Below are 19,037 nucleotides of genomic sequence, written 5' to 3'. Positions count from 1 at the left end.
GAAACAATAAATATTGGGTTAAAGTTGCGGGAAAGTTGCGGTGTTTTGGGCAAAGTTGCAAAAAGTTGCGATTTTGCGGGGTTTGCTTGATTTTTGCGTTAATAGTTGCGATCGCAACATCGCGAAATCCTGGAGGGTCTGATTATATTATATTATCCACTAATGTCCACTTTAGTGGTCTATGCGCAGTTATAATATAAAAACCTGTACATTTACAAGAAAATGGCTTTTAAATAGCTGTCCACTGCAGTGACAACGATACATGAAAGGGTTAAAAATAACTTTATGCTCAAAGTATGTTCTGAGACGGACTCAGCTACTTATCTTATCAGCCGTTTTTGGGTTTTTTCAGTTCAGTTGGCTCTGGCAGCCATTTTGAATCATGTTAACCTCTATATATGTACTCCATTTATGTGTTTTTCTTCATCTTAGTGAATGTCTTGTTGTTTTATGAGTTTGACCACAGTGTCATTTTATTTACAATAACAATAAAGATTATGATTCTGAAGGTTTGTGCTTTTTCTCTAAGGGTGACAACATGACACAAACTTTACTTTTTTATTCTGCCGAATGTACACATAACTCTTTATTTTTTAAATTGTTCATAACATCTTTGACTTCCCTTTTTTCTCCGAGGCAGACAACGTCCAGTTGCTTTTTTAATGTTGCATGATTAATACCTAAATGCCACAAAAATCACATTTAATTAAAGAGGCCACAATCATGTTTCCTGTTTCTAACAGCCAGAGTGAACCTGTTGAGTCATGACTAAAACACTGTAATCTTCAGATTCTTGGGTAAAAACAGTCTTGTATAGATGAGTAGTGTCCTGCAAGAACAAGTCTGGTCAATTTATTCGTTACAATTTATTCGTGTATTTGTGCCCAAATTTGTGTTACTGGAAGCAACTGAAAGTAAATAAATTTAAACACAAGCAGAAAGAAACTCATTTACATTTCATGATTGATGTCCAAATGAGATCCAATTTAATGGTTGATAATAAAACAACAACGCCGGGTTGTTTGACAGCCGCGGTGACATTTTTCATTGTTCCTCGCACCTTTAATCCTCGGAAACTGAAAGGCTCGGAAAAGCTCGACACTTGGTGAAGACGGAGGAGTGAGAGACGGTTTTTAAAAAACAAAAATCCACAAAAGGTACCTGGAGTGGCAGCAGCTGCAGGATGAAAACCTCGCCACAGCCCTCGGGAAGGAGAGCAGATTCTGAATGAGCTTGATATCCAGTGAATGAGAAATAAATGCCTCTCTTAAGTACCTGTCAGCGATGCAAGCGGAGCAGCAGCTGCGTTACGATTCAGAAGCAGAACTTATTGAAAGTAAATGCTCATATTGATGCATTATGTTTCTGCTGACACAAATTAGAGAAATCTGAAGCACAGCGATCAAAATTACCTTCAACCATCAGTCAGGATGGAACGATCCATTTATTTTGTTCAATATTCGCAGAGAAATGATACGAGGCCTCTTTCTTTTATTTGATTGACTGAAAAAGAAACAACAACATAAAAAAGTGCTGAAAGATTTCCCTCAGATCCGTGTTTTCCTCCGTTTTCTTTCAGCGTTCGACATTTGGAGAAAACACACGACAGCTACAGAGTTTATTGGCGACGCAGAGAAGCTGAAACTGAGCCGGAAAAGGTAAAACTAGAAGCTGAAATTAGCTGAACCACAGCTAAAAGCTCTAAATATCTAACTAAAATTAACTAAACTGTAGTTAAAACTTCTTCTGCTTATTTGCACTCTTTGTTAAAAGACAAAGTTTTAGTTCTTTGTTCAGACATAAAGACACGATCATATAAAGATAATAATTTATGCTGAACCAGAATATGTCCCTTAAAGTGCTTTTCTTTAGTCCACAGCTGTAAAAAAGATGCACATAACATTGAAAATCATTGATTTAAACATTATTAATGCCTGCTGCTAAACACAAACAGCAACCTACTGTTGTTTTGGTGTGTTAGCAAAATATCTCATGAACCAGTGGACGAATCTTAATGATGACAAGGCTCGGTGTGTTTGGAATCAGAGCAGGCAGACACCAACGAAGTTTTAAAGTTTTTATTGTCACTAAGAGAGACGCTTGCTCCCAGGTCGATCTGCGTGCAGGTAAGACCACCTGGGACAGCGGGCAGAAAAAGGGGGAGGTTCTTTCAGAGAAGGGAGTAAGGCTAACGGCGAAGGGTCAAAGCCGGGAGGTCAGAGAGCAGAAGACAAATCCAAATCGATACGAACCAAAAGGCGAAGTCCAGAGAGCAGAAATGAGATCGGGGAAGGAGCAGGCAAGGGGTCAGTAGTGATGGGACATCTGAAGCCAGGCTTCGAGGTGTGTGCCGAGTAAAAAGGGGGCATGTCCGATGAAACTTGTGTCATATTGAGCAAAATCACGTGATCAACAACAAACGAGGCCTCGCATTACATCTGCCACGTCATTGCTTCACTTTGCGTATTGTTTTTCAAAATAAAAGCGCTATGAACCCTGTTGTTTCATGGGTTGTAGTAGGTTGTTTGGTGGCAGTTTTCATCAGCAGCGGTTGAAAAAGAGAAAAACATCTCATATCTGGGATGTACATATTTGTAACATCAAAAACCAGAACTAGAACTGATTTTAAACAAATTCTGTTTTTCAGGAAGCAAGTTTCAAGCTCAAAGTATTCAGAGTCTGCCCCAACAATCACTAAAGTCCAACATATCTTCATTGTCAAATAAGTCCATGACATAAAAGAAAACCCAACACAACCACTGATGGTCGAGGATTAGATTGGCTACAAATCATTTTAATAATTAAAACATGACAATTAAATATGATTTAATTGATTCTCCTGTTACTAAACATGAGTTTGATGAAAGCTTTGTGACAATATTGCATTTACAAATCTTTGAAAGTATGATCCAACTGAGTGACAAAGCTGTTCCAGTTTCACCAGCAGGTGTCAGTAGTGAGTGATGAAGCTTTTTGCAAAGCAAAGTGTTGGAAAGCTTCATTGCTTCCTGAGGCTTCATTTGCCCATCACTAGTCGAGAGTCAAGGGTCAGGGCCGAGGAATCAGGTATGGGTTGGCGAACTGTTCCATAATCCGTAGTAGCTGAGAGTCATCTCCAACAATCGAAGCATTAGATCTCACGTTAGCTGCAGTAAATGGTGTCAACTTCCTGTTTCTTCCTGCAGTTTCTGTCCTCATCATCTTCTTGTCTTTTGACAGATTTATTCTCCTGCCCTCCACTTCTCCTCACTTTCCTCCCTGCCTTCTAGTATCATGCAAATATATGTTGACCCCACCCTCACCCCCTCACTTCTCCTTCTCCTCCGTCTTATTTGTATTCACGGCGGCGTGTCCTATCTCTTCTAATGAAGCGCTCTTGCATTCAGGAACTTTAGCAGCGCCGCTGCCGTCACATTCCTGACTAATTTTGGTCCGTCGAGATGAAAAAATAAAAATAAATAATTCGCAGAGGTTTCCCTGGAGCCTGTGAAACCGGGAGGCTCAGTGTGAGAGGGTGATATGGGGTTTACTGCCAGATTAAAGCAGATATAAGTCGGCTGCAACCACAGCTCACTTTGCCCTTTGTTACTTTATTCAAGTTCATTTTAATCAGCAAACAGACAGACAATTTGTGTGTTTCTGTCCTGTTTTTCTTGGATAATTAACAAAAATGCCAGTCTGTCTGTGTTCAAAGAACCTGAACAGTTTTAATGATAACTGTAAACACAACAAAAGAGTAAAAGATTCAAAATTAAACTTTTAATTGTTCGCCTCCATCAAAGGTAAGTGATTATATAACGTCTCCAATCCTGGTCCTCAGGGCCACCATCCTGCAGGTTTTACTTGTTCCTCTGCTCCAACACACCTGATTTGAATCAATGGGTGATTAACAGGCTTCTGCAGAATATGAAGAGGTGATTTAACCTCTGAATCAGGTGTGTTGGAGCAGAGAAACAAGGAAAACCTGCAGGATGGTGGCCCTGAGGATCAGGATTGGACACCCCTGGACTACATGTCGGGGATGACTTTCAGCTACTTGTTTTTTTTTAAAAGAGGAAATGAAACTTTGACTTGCAGTTGTTTCCTTCATGTTGTTCTCATCCCTTCGATCGGCATCAGACTGACAGGTGTGCTCAGGTCTGGTTACATTCCCAACGAACCAACACATTTACCTCCGTGAGGCGTCGCAGCACGAAGAGCAGCTGTCAGTACGAGGCTCCCAGTCGGTCTTTACGGGGCAGTAACAGCCAATGAGGAGGCATTTCAAACACACACACCTGCAGTTAGTGGCAGCTCTGCTGACTCAGCTCATGTAGTCTTCTTTTTTTACTGCTCGTTTATTGGCTCCACGATTGCTGACTTTGCTTCTCACAGCCAAAATAAAATAATCAAAGCAGGAAAACAAATAAACCCGACTGTCAACGCAGAGCCGAGGCTCGGTGGTTAGTGTTTAATAGTTAAAGGTAAAGGCGGATAAAACCAAAACATCTCATGAACCACAAGATAAATTAACGTGAAACTTGCAGACAGGAATCACTTGATGCACATCTGCAACTCGGGTCAACATGGCTGCCAACTGAACTGAAATAAACACAAAAAATGGGCTCGAACATTTTCAGCTGATTTGTTTTTGAAGTAAATTCGACGATTTTTTGGTGGTTATTTGCAGTTAACAGACAAGCAAACATCTGGAAATCATCTCTTCCTTTGTGCAACGATTGAAGCACGATTTGAAGTGAACTTTGGCCCAAAATCTACATGAAACTCTTTCCCTCCAAAACCAAAATGGGACATGAGGCGTTGGAGGAGGGTCTGGGTTTTCTGTTTTATTGGCACAAATGTAATCATGAGCTGGCAACCAGGAATCCTGTTTTCTTCTCTGCAGCGCTGTGGTTGTTATTCAATCATGCAATCTTTATCTGAACGTACAAATCAAAGTACAGTAAGTTCTCCGCTCTGCATCCAAGTCTGCACAAACACAACCTTCAGTTCAAACTTCAGGCTGACTCAAGTGTCAACGTCCAATTAAACTGTGACAAATCTGTCCGTATCTTTATATTTATTTAGGTAGCAGAAAGCGTAGGTGTTTTTTGTGTGTGTGTGTGTGTCCACTAATGTGTAAAAGCTAATCAGAATAAGCCGTTTTGTGCTTGGTGTTAAACAGCAAACGCTGACACACCGGCATGTTAAATCTGCTGAACATTACCATGATCTTGTTAGTGTGCAGATGTTTATTAAAATGCAATATTTGAAACCTAATTACCTCTAACAGAGGCAAATCCCCAGCCTCGATACATTCTATTTCTAATCTTTAAATTCTAATCAGGCTCTAAAAGCTGCATGTGCTTTATGTGGCTGATCTGCCAGTTTCTGACTGTGCAAACAAATAAAGAGCCAAATATACATGAAAATCTTTAATTGAATTAGCTGCCAATAATAAAGCAGGGCTTATTGTTTCAGTCTAATATGTTGATGTTGTCACATTAATGTTAAAACTTCCTGATTTATTATCTTTAAATCACGTACCTCTCAACGTCTCTGTGACTTTCCTGCACAAACGCTTTGATATTTATGCTTGTTGACCTACTTTTACTTGTTTTTACTTCCAGATTTTCTCTTGCTGTGTTTATTGTCGCCGTTGCATAATGAATACTCGTATAAATACTTTCTATGCGCCTGAGAGTTGAGCAGATATGCAGCCTGACCTGCTGTGTACCTGTCACCAGGATGTCCCACAGATATGTCGGCTTTCTGCTGAAGACGTCTCGAGCATCAGATGTAATCCGCCCTTTAAACCCAACATGACATCCATCATTTTCATCAGCGCAGTTAACTAAATGTGTCTGGAGCAGCCGAGTGTGAGAAGCTTTGCCTCGTATCTGTGCAACAGCTGTCAGCGGATGATGGATGATGTGGTCCTCACGGCTGAGCAGCTGGACATCCACTGATGTTCAAAGTGGGGACAGTGAATGCAGCAGGAGCGTTACGCTGAAAGCTGCACAACCAAGCATGCATGATGACATAACCACGGCTTCAGTCGTCCTGCAGGGGCGGGTTATTTATGACTTATTGCTGGAGATTCTTCTGCCTTTCAAATCCTCGTATTTCTCTTCCTGGGAAGACGACACAATAAAAAGATAAATAAAACTTGATGCAACTCATCAAGTTATTTCTCTGCTGATTGGGAAAAAATATAAATAATTCAGAAACAAACTAGAAAAAAAAGAATTTTTGTGTGAAAATAATCTGAAAGCTGAAAGATTTTCTTAAGAAGCTAGAAGCAGCAAAAGGCAAACTGAATTTGTCGAAATGGTAGCTTAAAGTTAAAAGTAGCAAAAGTTTGACTAAATACCAAAAGCAGCAAAACAGCAAATTGAAGTTAAAGGTACCAAAAGTCTAAAATGATTAGAATGGTAGCTAAAACGTAAAAGTAGCATAAGAAAACAAAAATAAAGCAAGTCTCTTGCAGCAGATTTATAAAGAAATTAATGTTTCTGAAGGAACTGAACAGATCTGAATCTACTTCTGTGAGGAAAACTTGCTATAAATGTTTAAAATAAAGGGTTAATATTTGGAAAAATGTAAAAGTTACAAAAACAAAAGTCCTTGCATCCATTCCTGAATAAACTGAACATTTTATATATTAACAGCTAAACAAACCAAGTATGCAGAAGTAGTTATATTGCAAAAAGCAAATAAATCAGGAAAATAACAGTTAAATCAACATTAACAGAAGTATGAGAACCAGCAGCTGCAGGAACCGTTTCATAAATAAAACACTGCAGAATCACATGTCTGCCAGCAGATATGGTGGATCTGTCTGAGTCAGCCCTCAGCAAACAAATAACATTTAAATGGAGTATTTTACGACATGTTAGCAGGAAGTCAGAGATGAGTGTGCTCAGGGCTGAAGATGCTGGTCTGTCTGCTCCTTTTAAACTCAGTTAAACACACTTAATATCAGGTCAAAACTGCTCAAAATCACTGATTTTAGGAGGATAAGAGAGAAGAAAAGGGTGTGCTAACAGAAACTTACAGCTGAAATACTTTAAAATATGTTCTTTTTCTTAGAAAACCAAATCCTTGCATTTCCTTCTGCTTGTCTTTAGCGTGGAGCTAACAGATCCAGGAGGGAAACCCAGACGTTCCTTTTCCCAACGACCTTCTCCAGCTCTTCCTGGAGATCCTACAGTGTTCAGAGAGGATACATAATCCCTTCAGGGAGTTCTGGGTCCACTCTGGATTCTCCTCCTAGTGGAACGTGTCCAGAAATCCTGCAGAGGGAGCCATCCGAACCACCTCAGCGGTCTCGTTTCGACGCGGAGGAGCAGCGGCTCTACTCCGAGCCTGAGCCCAGCCATCCTCTGGAGACAGAATCGGATACAACTCTCTTTAGGGAGGCAAGGACTCACCCTGAACCTGGAGGGAGTGTCCCACACTTCCCTGGTTCCTCCTGCCTGCCCCAGGCCTGTTGTTCCTCTTTTCCTCCAGGTGGCGCTGTGGGTTTTGTTCCTCTCTTCCTGGTTCCAACTCATCCATTTCCAGCTGTCTCCAGTTGGTCATTGGAGATCTTAAAGTCAACTCTGACCTCCATCCTGCAGGTGTTACATGTTTCCCCGCTCTTCATCAAGTCTTCAAGTTCTGCAGAAACCTGGTAATCACTCGTTCAGGCGTGTTAAAGCAGAGAAACCCCTGAAACCTGCAGGATGGTGGCCCTCCAGGACCAGGATTGGACACCACCGCTCCAGATGGCAGTGATGCTCTTTTTCTTCTCATCTTCTCGTGTTTGTATTGCAAAACTGTTTAAGTCTGACATTAAACTTAAAGAGCCGGTAGTAGATAAAAACCATCATGGTGTGGGGTGAAGGAGGTAAACCCAGTATGCCAGGGGTGTCCAATCCTGGTCCTCAGGGCCACCATCCTGCATGTTTTCCTTGTTTCTCTGCTCCAACACACCTGATTTCGAGGCTAAATCACCTCTTCATATTCTGCAGAAGCCTGTTAATCACCCATTGATTTAAAACAGGTGTGTTGGAGCAGAGGAACAAGGAAAACCTGCAGGATGGTGGCCCTGAGGACCAGGATTGGACACCCCTGCAGCATGCAGACTCATGACGAAAATCATGGGGGAGGAGTGAATGTAGCAGGAAATAGACACAAGGAACAAGAACTGAACTAAGACCAGGATAAACACAGGAACCAAATAATCAAAACACAATATAAACCCAAACCCTGACAAAAAACTATCAGCAGGGAATCAGATTTGAGTCCACCTCAGCGTGATTCTATAATAAATCTTCGTCCTGATAGTTGTTGGTTAAAAAGTGGACGTCCCCTTGTCATCTCGTGTCGTGTTGGGAGGTAACGTGTGAGTCTGCTAATCGCCTGATAATTGGAAGTGACGGCAGAGCGAACGCTGCAGTGATAAATTACCGGCGGCGGAGCTGTGAGAGCAGCAGGTAGGTGGCAGCTGCTGCAGGTGCTGATCCGGGGTCTGTTTGGTTTCCTGTAAAAACACAGAGAAACACACTTGTCTCAAAGGTGCGCGTGGAGACGAGGAACCTGCATGAAAGACACAACGGTCGTGTATATCTACTGGAGGGCTTCCACGCCAAGGAATGGAAATGATTGTGAGATGAAGGAGGTTTTATTTGGAGCTCTGGGACACGCCGAGTCAGTCACATGGGAAAACTACTGAAGGAGACGTTATTTAGAAGCAGCTCGAGCCAGGAGATGTTTCTGCTCCTGGCTCGTCTGCAGTCACTCCTTTCTTCTTTTATTATAAGTTTCAAATCATTGTGCTGTGATTGTGTGTTAATCGACCTTTTATTAAAATGTTTTTAACTCTTAACTGACCTTTGGTGCTATTAGTTAGCCTTTAGTTTAATTTATCTTAGCTTTTATCGAGTCTGATCAGCTGAGGTTTGGTTTTCTTCAGTCCGTACTTGTGTCTTATTTAGGTATGTTTAGTTTTAAATTGTTGTGTGTGTTTTACGTGCACTTTGAATCTATCAGGTTTACAAAGTGGTCAAAGGGCGAGCAACTCGGCGACAGACAGACTCAGGAGGCGGCGAATAAAGGTAAGTGATCTTATTTAAACCGAGGGAAGGGGAGCGGGTCCGGATCTGCAAAAGGAGGATGGAAGGGGAGTATATTGTTAGTCAGTGAGAAGGTTGCAGGCGGTGGGTCTTACGGGTTAGTGGGAAGGACTGGACTCGTTGGAGAAGGTCAGGGTTCCAGTGGTGAAAGTGGAGAAAGGAGATCAGGTAGGTGGCTCTCAGGTAAGTTCGTCAGCAGGAACTCTGAACAAACTGTGCTGATTTGGAGTTTGTACTTCCTGGGGGCCCGTCCTGGCTCTTTGATTGGCAGAGTCTTCTCCACTCCTTCCACACCTGCAGAAGATCAGGCTCATCAGGAGGCCGTGGTGGGAACCAGATCAGTGCTGGAGCATTGTTTGCCTTGTGGTAAAGTTCTCAGCCTCTTATAGAAGTCTTAATTTTGTGAACAGTTTTCTGAGAAGTGTTTTTTGTACGCCTTCAGAATTACCTGTTTTACCTTGTGGATCCAGTCTGGTTTGTGCCCGGAGCCGCTTACCTGTGCCTGTCTGCCAATCGTCTTGCTGCAACACTCTCCTGCGTGTTTTAGATGTCTTCTTGCTTTAAATGGACGACTTGTTGCCGTGCTCCTGGAGAACCTGATGATTTAATGAGGAGGTGATTAAACCGTCTGAATCAGGTGTGTTGGAGCAGAAACACCTAAAACTCCAGGACAGCGGAGCCTCGAGGCCTGGAGTTGGACACCCCTGGTTTGGAATATGATTAACCTAACGTGCACGTTTGAGAACCTGGAGGAAACCCATACATGCACAGAGAGAGCACACAAAGGCCCCCGATGTGAGTCAAAACCCAGAACCTCTGCGAGGCGACGGCGCCAACCAGCTGAACCGCCGTGCAGAACCAGAGACGATGTTTTGTTTTCTGAGATCTGAGGGTTGATTCGTTCAGCTCGGTCAGGATTACAGGAAGATTCCCGGGACGTTTCCCGGGAAGATTCCCGGGATGGATGCAGTGAGAAGGTGAGCACCTGAGGGGCGGCGCTGCCCGTCCTGGATGCTCATGCATACATTATTTTCTTATTCATAAATCATTGTTATTGTACAGATTATATTTTTTGATAAAGCAAGCCTCCAAAACAAACACGTCAAAACAAAATAAAATAAAGCATAAAAATATAAAATTCACATTTAGGCTCAAACTGCAGAGATGTGCTGCGTTCAGCTGTTTGAAAGAGATAAAATAATGTGCTGAAGAGGAAATAGTCTGCACAGAAAATATGAATAAATAGGAATTCATTTACATGAAATGTGCATTTGATTACCCAAAGGAAATATTAAAAGAAGATGTATAAAAATATACTCGGATACTAATATACTTGTTGTTAGTTGGTGCTTGTTGTGATGGATCCATGAAGGATTTTCTTTTTTATTGTTTTACCGTCTTTCCATTAATTATTGTCAAAAAATGTTTTTACTAATGTCTGTCTGTTAGCAAAATATCTCATGAACCACAGGGTGAATTTTAATGAAACTCACAGGAAGTAATCACTGGATGCACATCTACAGCTCGATTTAAGATGGCCGCCACAGCCGACTGACCATCAAAAAGACAAAAATGGCTGTAACCCAGTGGATTTTACTGATACGGACTTATATTTCAGAGTGGTAGTAGCTGAAACTGATCCATAACACATATTTGGAGCGCTAACAGATCGTGCAAGACCTGTGTTTGAAATGTCACGAAGAAGTATGTTTGTTAGCGAAATATTTAATGAAATTATTTCAGGAAATAATCTTTGGATGTACGTCTGCAGCTGCAACCGACTTGAACAATTAACCGACCTTAGCAAACACAAAAAGGGTTTTATTTCTGTCAGATTTGCAAACATTGGGTTAAAATCCGGAGCTCACTGTGATTCAACATCTAAAGTAAGAATAAAAGCCAACAGAAGTATTTTTAAAGAAGTCCTTCAAGTTTCAGACATGTCTTTTTTTTTTCCGGACACATTCCCTCTCTTTCTCCTGCAGTCTGCACCGTGAAAATTGACATATTTTCCTTTTCCTTATTAAAGAATTTCAAAATAATTTGATTTCTGTCAGGAACAAGCGGAAAGGATTGCAAGGGAGCTACAAGTCTCAACCCAATTAGTGACCTCATTCACTGAGCACATCTTGTCTTTTTTTTGTCCTCCTCTTTTCATCAGTTTCCATTCACCACCCCGCTCCTCGCGTCCCTCCGTCCTCCGGATTCTTCCTTTTCGTCTCCTCCAGACCTCCTATTCTTTTCTTCCTCTGCGCTCTGCCTCTCTGTCTGCACAAATGAGTCCATTTGGCCCGCGGGGATGAGACCGCGGTGGTTAAATCAGATTGGGGCGAGGTTATATTTGGACTGTGGCAAAGAGAGGGAGAAGGAATGGAAGCGTCAAACATCTGGGTGATCACGGTGTGGCCTATTTTACTTCGGCATAAATGCCCCACGGTGGATTTTTAGGTCACATTCAGCTGACATTATAAGTGATATAAACTTAATAAAGTCACACCAGTGTTTAAGACTAAGATTGTCGTTGTTATGAGCGAGCTCGTAGTATCTCAGGGTGTTGGGAATGGCTCAGCGACTTCCACACCACATATCTGAGGTCAATTGGCTGTCGTGGCCATCTTGAACTGGGTTGTTGTTGTAGATGTTCGTATATTAATTATTTCCTGAAAGTTTCATTAACCCTCTCAAGGCAGACGTTGCAGATTTGCAACAGCGAATTGCATATACCTAATTACTCCACATTCATATTTTATGAGCCTTATTTTACTCAGATGATAATTTCCCCAAATATCTGATTTTTCCTGTTACTAAAACTTAATTTGAGCCTGAGAGGGTTAAAATTCGTTCAGAGGTTCATGAGATATTTCAAGGGCAGCCAGACAGATCTGACTCCAAATAGTTGGAGCTAAATTTTAAATAACAATCCTGGCCAATCTGTTAGAGTTTAAAATATGTGTTGGGGGTCATTCTCAGCTACTACCACGCCAGATTTTAGACTAATTTATGTCAAATTGACTGAGTTGGAGCCATGTGTTGGTGGGGCTTTGGTACCAGATTTTATTTTCCCAATCCATAACCGTTACCTCATTGTTCAGGTGTGCACAGATTAGATCCTTACCTCGTCCACAGACAGGTGCACAGTTGGGTTTTCGAACTGGCTTCAAGGTTTAAGCAAATGTAAAGTGCTTAACAGAAATTAGAGTTTCTCAGCCACCCGCTCCTTTTCGTATTTCTCTGAGCCGGCTGCATCAACTGTCAGAGCGACACTCTGCCTTTAAATCATCTTCTGTTTGTTTCTGATCCGGGAGGATTAACAGCCAAATAAAACAGCCTTCTACCTCCATGATCAGAACTTCATCTCGCTCTCCTGCCGGTTCTGTGTCGGACGGTTTACATTTCCTGTTCTCCAAGGGAGGAACCACCGGCCTTTTTGTGCATGCTCAGTTTCATATTTATTAAGTTTATTAAAGAAAACCTGCACACGATCTGACATGTGAACAGCTCTATATGAAAAGATGTTCCATCCATGCTTCTTCTGTAAGTTTTTATTTTGCAAACTTTGTGCTATTTGAACCATTTATACATCAAAATAAAAACCACCTGAATGAAAACAGCTGGCCTTGTTTTGTGCATTTTCCCTGCTGACAATAATCCAGATGATCCACTACATCCAGATCTTCTTGTCCTAACATTAAAGATTCACAACTTAAATATTGAATTCTTTAAAGAAAAGCCAAAAAAAGGAGAGCAACTTTTTAAAACCAACCAACACTCAGAAACAACACAAACACAACAAGAGAAGCACAAAAACTGAATTTATTGCACTGCAGCAAACATGACATGTAGAGTTTTAAAGCTTTGTATGTTTAGCTCTTTGAACAGGCACATCAAAGCAGCTTATGAATTTAAAATCAGACATACATTATGTATATAACAAATTCCTCACTTTCTCGAAGCAGAGTTGCATTAGTGTGATGGATAATTTATATTTTTATTACACAGGACTGCTGACATCAGTGGATTTAATATTTGCCTCCAGTGTTGGGGCAGCGTTGTAACAGTTTATGATGGCAAATGAGAACTACTGTACACCAAAAAAACTCCTCTGTGTCATCCCTGTAATTGCAGTGTGGACAACTTTTACTGCCAAGTTCAATAGAAATTATTTAAACACAAAGTTACAACTCTTACTTCTAAAGTATTACCCAAGGGTTTAGAGTCATGCAACCACAGTTCAGCTCCAAAGAAAGGTTGGGACGTTGTGTAAAACGTAAATAAAAACAGAATGAAATGATTTCTCAGTGATACGTCACAAACCCGTATTTTATTTTTGAAAACAGAAAAGGTCATTTTGAATTTGATGGTAGGAACGCATCTCAAAACTGTTGAGACGGGGACAACAGAAGGCTGCAAAAGTAAAATGAGAAACAGCTGGAGGAGCTTTTAGTAACTAATTAGATTAATTATCAGCAGGTCAGTGAGAGGACTAGGGATGAAAAGAAGATTTAGAGGCTGAATCTGTCAGAAGTAAAGACGGGCCGAAGTTCAATAATGGAACAATTTCAGAATAATGACTGAGAAGACTTTATATCCTATCATCTGCAGCTCATAAAGTCATCAACAGATGTGAAGAATCTGCAGAAACCTCTGAGGTCAAAGGTCAGGGCTGGTTCTGTTCTGCTCAGGAACACTGTCACCGTGCCGTCCACAAACGCTGCTTAAAGCTCTATCAGTTTTTGTTTTGTTTTGTGTCTTGATGCTTTGTTTTCAGGGGTTCTGTTTTCTTTTATGTTTCTGTTTGGGTTTATTGTTTCTTTTCTTTTATTATTTAGTCATCTGGGTTTTGGTTTAGTTCTTGTTGTCTCTCTCCACTTGTCCCCAGTCAGCTCTTGTCTTCCTGCCATGCCCGTCTTCACCTGTTGTATCGCTCACCTGTGCCCACTTCCCTTAATTGCCTCCTGTGTTTAAAAACCCGGTCACTCACTCGCTAGTTCATTGTCTCTAGTTCCCTGTTGCTGCTTTTTGTCCCTCAGCTCTTTTTGTTTGTATTTTGTTAAGTTTAGTTTTGCCGCCTCGCCAGCCAGTTGTTTTTGTTTGTTTATTTGAAAACAAGTTTTTGTTTATTCAAGATGAGTCTGCGCTCGGAGTTTGCCTCCTTCTCTGCCCACCTTGACTCTAACAGGCAAAGAAGAAGCCAGATGTGGACAGATGTGTCTCCTCTGGACCAAAGAGACTGGTCCAAACCATCCAGCCTGCCTCTCTGATGGTATGGGGGTGCATTAATGCCAGAAAGGCACCATTGATGATCTGCTCCCATCCAGACAATGTCCATTTCATGGAAGGCCTTGCAAATCTCAAGACGTTGCCAAACCACATCCTGCATCCATCACAACAATATTCTTTGAAGAGTCCTGCCTGCAGCCCAGACCTCCCATCAATTAAAAACATTCAACGCATCATGAAACAAAAGATCCAACAAAGACGATCAGCTAGAATCATCCATCAGAGCAGAATGGGACAACATTCACTCTAAAACCTCCAGCAGCTGCTCTCCTCAGGTCCAGATGTTTACAGACTAACTTTTTGTAGAACTGAGGTAGTTTTCCCAAAAACAAAGGAGTTTATTTTTTTTCATTATTATCTGAATGAGTCCTAAAAATGGGTTTAAGCCTCTGCTGTTTTCTAATGAACTAAATCAACACCGCATCAAAAGATTATTTGTTTCTTGTCTCCAAAAACCAACAGCACAGCAGGGAAAATGATTATTTTATACATGCATCATCAGCAGCTTTCCATCCGGAGAACAAACACAACAAACTTTCACGCAGCGACGCAGGAAAGGACGCCAGCTGTGGAGAAAAAGCCGTTTCCACACGAGGCTCCAGGTTCAATATTGAAATGCCATACATTTTATCCAAGATTTCATTTTCTGCTCCAATCACAGAATGGAAAACTAATCATACCAACGTGTGTCGCCGTTTAGACAAGTTGTCATCCCCCAAATTAGAACTTCAGCATGGCAGCATGCATCTGTCACCCCGCAGATTAGGCTTTCCATCTGTACGGTTCTCATCCCCCCAGTGAAGTAGAAGGTGAAGTGCATGATGTACGTGACAAGGCTTTCAGTCCCAACAATTCTTCCTTCACTCAGCTCAGTGATGTGGATTGGTGTGGCTGCTCCTCGCTCCACAAAACGTTTAGCGGGAGACAAATGCGTCTGCATAGCAATCAAACAGAGGAGACGAATTCATCAGCGTGAAAACAGGAGCACAAACTCATCAGTCATAACACAGAAGAAATCTGAGATTGATTTATTTTCCCCTCTCTGAGATAAAAGTCACATTTAGCTGAGCCTTATCTAAATCTCTATTCAGGTTTAAAAAACATGTTTCAGTCTGTTCTTCCTAACTCTAATGGCTGAACATTTATCTCTTACAGACAAACAAAAACTACAAATCTCATCATTAAAGTGTTCATCCATTTATGTCAGGCTGCTCTTGTGCATTTTATGGGATTTGGTTTTTTTTGCCTGTTTGTTAATAATAAGAACTGCCCTTCACAAATCTGATGGAGGTTTTCAGCTGTTGAACATTTTTTATTTGTAATTGTAAAAAATTGAATCTGTGTGCAGACAATGAAGTGTTTTAGTCTTTATTATTCAAAATAAATGTAACAGGCAGCAAAAATAATTACTGCTATCAACTCTGTCTGCCTGTTAGCAAAATATCACATGAACCGCTTGTTGGATTTTAATAAAACTTTCAGGGAACAAACGTTGGATGTGGATCCACAACTGATCGACTTTTGGAGCCATCTTCATTCAAGATGGCCGCCACAGCTGATCTTAAAGAACAGGAGCATTGCTACAACTCTAAAATTACCGTATTTTCCAGACTATAAGGCGCACTTATAAGCCTTCATTTTCTCAAAAAACACCTTATATATGTAAGAAGTCATGATGTTTAGTACGACTTTGGTAAACAACAAAGCCGCGGCGCCCGCAGCATTAAGGCTCAGTTATAAAAGTAAAGTAAAAATTTATTCGTATAGCACATTTCAGCAGCAAGGCATTCAAAGTGCTTTACATAATAAAAATATCAGTAGAATTACATTACAATCATCAAAAAACATAAAAATCATCCAAAAAATCATAAAAATCATCGAGCAGATACACTTGATAATCATAAGGAGATGGTCAATATGTAATAGGATATTTTGTTCAGAGCAGCTTTTCACCTGAATTTGTTTGCAGACTACTAATCAAAGGCAGCTCCAAACAGGTGGGTTTTCAGCCTTGATTTTATAGTCGCGCAGGGCTCCGCCCATGGCGAGGAGTGGAGGGGTTTATACTTGACGCTTACATCGATGCGGTATCCTTCCGTGAGTTTTGAACCGTTTGATTATCGTTGTGATCTCTCATAGAGGGATCATATAAATGCTGATACAGGCGAACCAGCTCCGCTAGAGCACCGAAATCCTCCATTTTGATTGGAGCGCAGTGTATGGTCCGCGTGAAGTTACAAGAATTGGGAGGTGCACGACGATTCGCCTTATATATGACAAAAGTTAAAAAATGGACCATTCATTGACAAGGCGCCCTATACAATCCCTCCAGGATTTCGTGAGCATTTTTTGTGATTGTTGTGGCTAAAATGCCTGATTTCGCGGGGCATTTTCCTAAAAGTTGAGATTTTTTTAAAAACTAAAATCAATAAACAACCATAACTTTTAATATATAAACCACAAATACTTCCTAGTTTTGTAAGATAATTCCCAACAAACATTGACATTCTCAAAAGGTGCTTTATTTGAGAACTTTGATAGCTTCTAAACTGACATTCATGAGCATTTCTGGATTGTCCCTGGTCTGCAGCTCTCCTCACATGTTTTGCAGACACAAAGTGTTTGTCGATGCGTTTATGTTCCATGATTACACTGCAGGACGTGCAAAACAGCTGCAGCTGGGGAGGAAACTGGTTTGCTGAAATCTTTGTGGGCAAATGTGAAGCATTAGCGCACATTTTGGCTTCGGTCGCTGCTCCTGCACGCTCCCGGCATTCTGATGTTAACAGGAAGTGACGTCACGTGTCTTCTTCCTGAGTTATTTGGGCTTATTTTGTATTCTACGCTACACAAACCCACAAAGAAGAGACTAGACCACAGAAACGGTGGCGAATCACTTTAGAAACAATAAATATTGGGTTAAAGTTGCGGGAAAGTTGCGGTGTTTTGGACAAAGTTGCAAAAAGTTGCGATTTTGCAGGGTTTGCTTGATTTTGCGTTAATGGTTGCGATTGCAACATCACGAAATCCTGGAGGGTCTGCCTATAGTGCAAAACATACGGTAGATGTGGTAGTAGCTGAGAGTCATTCACAACATGCTCAGAGTGTGCATCAAGATGCATTTTTAAAGGAATGCTAAGCTTTTAAAGTATTTAAGGAATCAGCAGATCTGAGGACTGACGGTAGCACATGACGAGGACAAAGAGTAAAGCCAAGGAGGAATGTGTCCGGCGGTGGGAAAATGCCCGTTTATGTTCTGTTTCAGCAGTTTGTCCACTGTGTCTTTAACTGCTTTACCTCCTGTAGTGCCACGAAAATATGTTTTTTTGTATTTATTGTGCACACAAAACAATTTTCTCATTATCTTAAGTTTCCAAGAGGATGACTTGTGGAGATAATTATCATCAATCAGGACTTCAGGGCCTTTGTGGCTCTATATCCTGATGATTGCAGCAGATAATACTTTATAATAAAGATGACATTTTGGCAATACTTGCATAGCTAACAAGGATCTTGACAGGTTATTGCTTTTATAATACACTGACAGCAAAGATGCTCTAAAACAGCCTGCGGTCAACATCTTAAATATTAGGTCACATTTTCATCACAAGTTGCTGGAGGATCATTCAGAAATAAACCCTTAAATCTACAAGGATAATCTACTTTGTAAGCTCTACAAATGAGTGAAATTTAAATTAGACAAACTGGCTTGTGTTTCTCTAAAAATCTAGTTTAAAAGTTCATTCAGAAAATGAAAGAATGTCCCTGAAGAAAACGTGAAGAATTAAAAAATATCTAGTTTTCCTTGAAGGAATGCATATCTCCAGAGTTACGTCAGAGTTTTAGACGGGGATTATTTTATGTTGGAGTTATTTTGGTCAAACCTTGAAAATAATGTTGTGCTTAAATTCATTCAACATCATGAGATGTTTCACTCAGAGGATGTGTTGAAAATGACTCCTAACTGCTACCATTTCTATGTTGGCTAAAGTTAATCAGCTGTGGTGGCCATCTTGGATTGAGTTGACTCCCACAGGTAATCAGGTGTTGATGTGGATCCAGTGATTATTTATCCTCCTGACTACCAGGGGAAAAAAATATTGTCCAATTACAAATTCTTTTAAAATTCCCCAATCTTTGTAAGCTAATTAGCCCTCATTTGGCATCACTGAAAAGCCCTAAATGTCTTCTGTAGACAGCAAAAGGAGTTAATTCAGTAATATGCAGTGGGTGGGAGATATTCAGGTTTACAAATGTCCTCCACAGACGATAGATTTGAACTGCTGTTAGTCAGGAGGTTAAGAGAAACTTTGCTAACAGACAAACAGGGCTATCTTAAGCAAAAATATTGAAAAAACATGTTGTGAAAGACTCTCAGCATATTTTAGCTTAATATCTGTAAAACTGACAATGTTATAGTTTTTTTTTAGTTAGCTGTGGCGGGCATCTTAATTGGGTTGACTCCAAAAATTAATTAGTTATAGATGCACATCTATTGATTACTTCTTGAGGGTTTCATTAAAATCTGTCCAGTGGATTGTGAGATATTTTGCTAACAAACAGGTAGCGTTGACTTCAGTAGTTGTTTTTGTACGCCCCAGTCTTATTTATACCCAGCAGATGCGAGTCTCCGCCCCCTCCTCAGAGCCTCCGCCAATC

At 40.8% G+C, this 19,037-nt stretch overlaps 1 long non-coding RNA gene across 1 annotated transcript; it reads right to left on the bottom strand.

Annotated features, from left to right (window-relative positions):
- Positions 1 to 5,380: 5,380 nt before the first annotated feature.
- LOC112451112 lies at positions 5,381 to 9,684 on the bottom strand. The gene is made up of 4 exons (XR_003039863.1): positions 9,595 to 9,684; positions 9,194 to 9,392; positions 8,434 to 8,506; positions 5,381 to 6,113 (listed from the first exon to the last, which is right to left on the bottom strand). It is a non-coding gene; the product is annotated as an uncharacterized LOC112451112 (long non-coding RNA).
- Between the last annotated feature and the right edge of the window lie 9,353 nt (positions 9,685 to 19,037).

The sequence above is a fragment of the Kryptolebias marmoratus genome, linkage group LG19, assembly GCF_001649575.2.
Source record: "Kryptolebias marmoratus isolate JLee-2015 linkage group LG19, ASM164957v2, whole genome shotgun sequence".
Lineage (NCBI taxonomy): Eukaryota > Metazoa > Chordata > Actinopteri > Cyprinodontiformes > Rivulidae > Kryptolebias > Kryptolebias marmoratus.
Note: the sequence above shows the minus strand (reverse complement) of the source record. Positions and strands in the feature narration are given on the sequence as shown.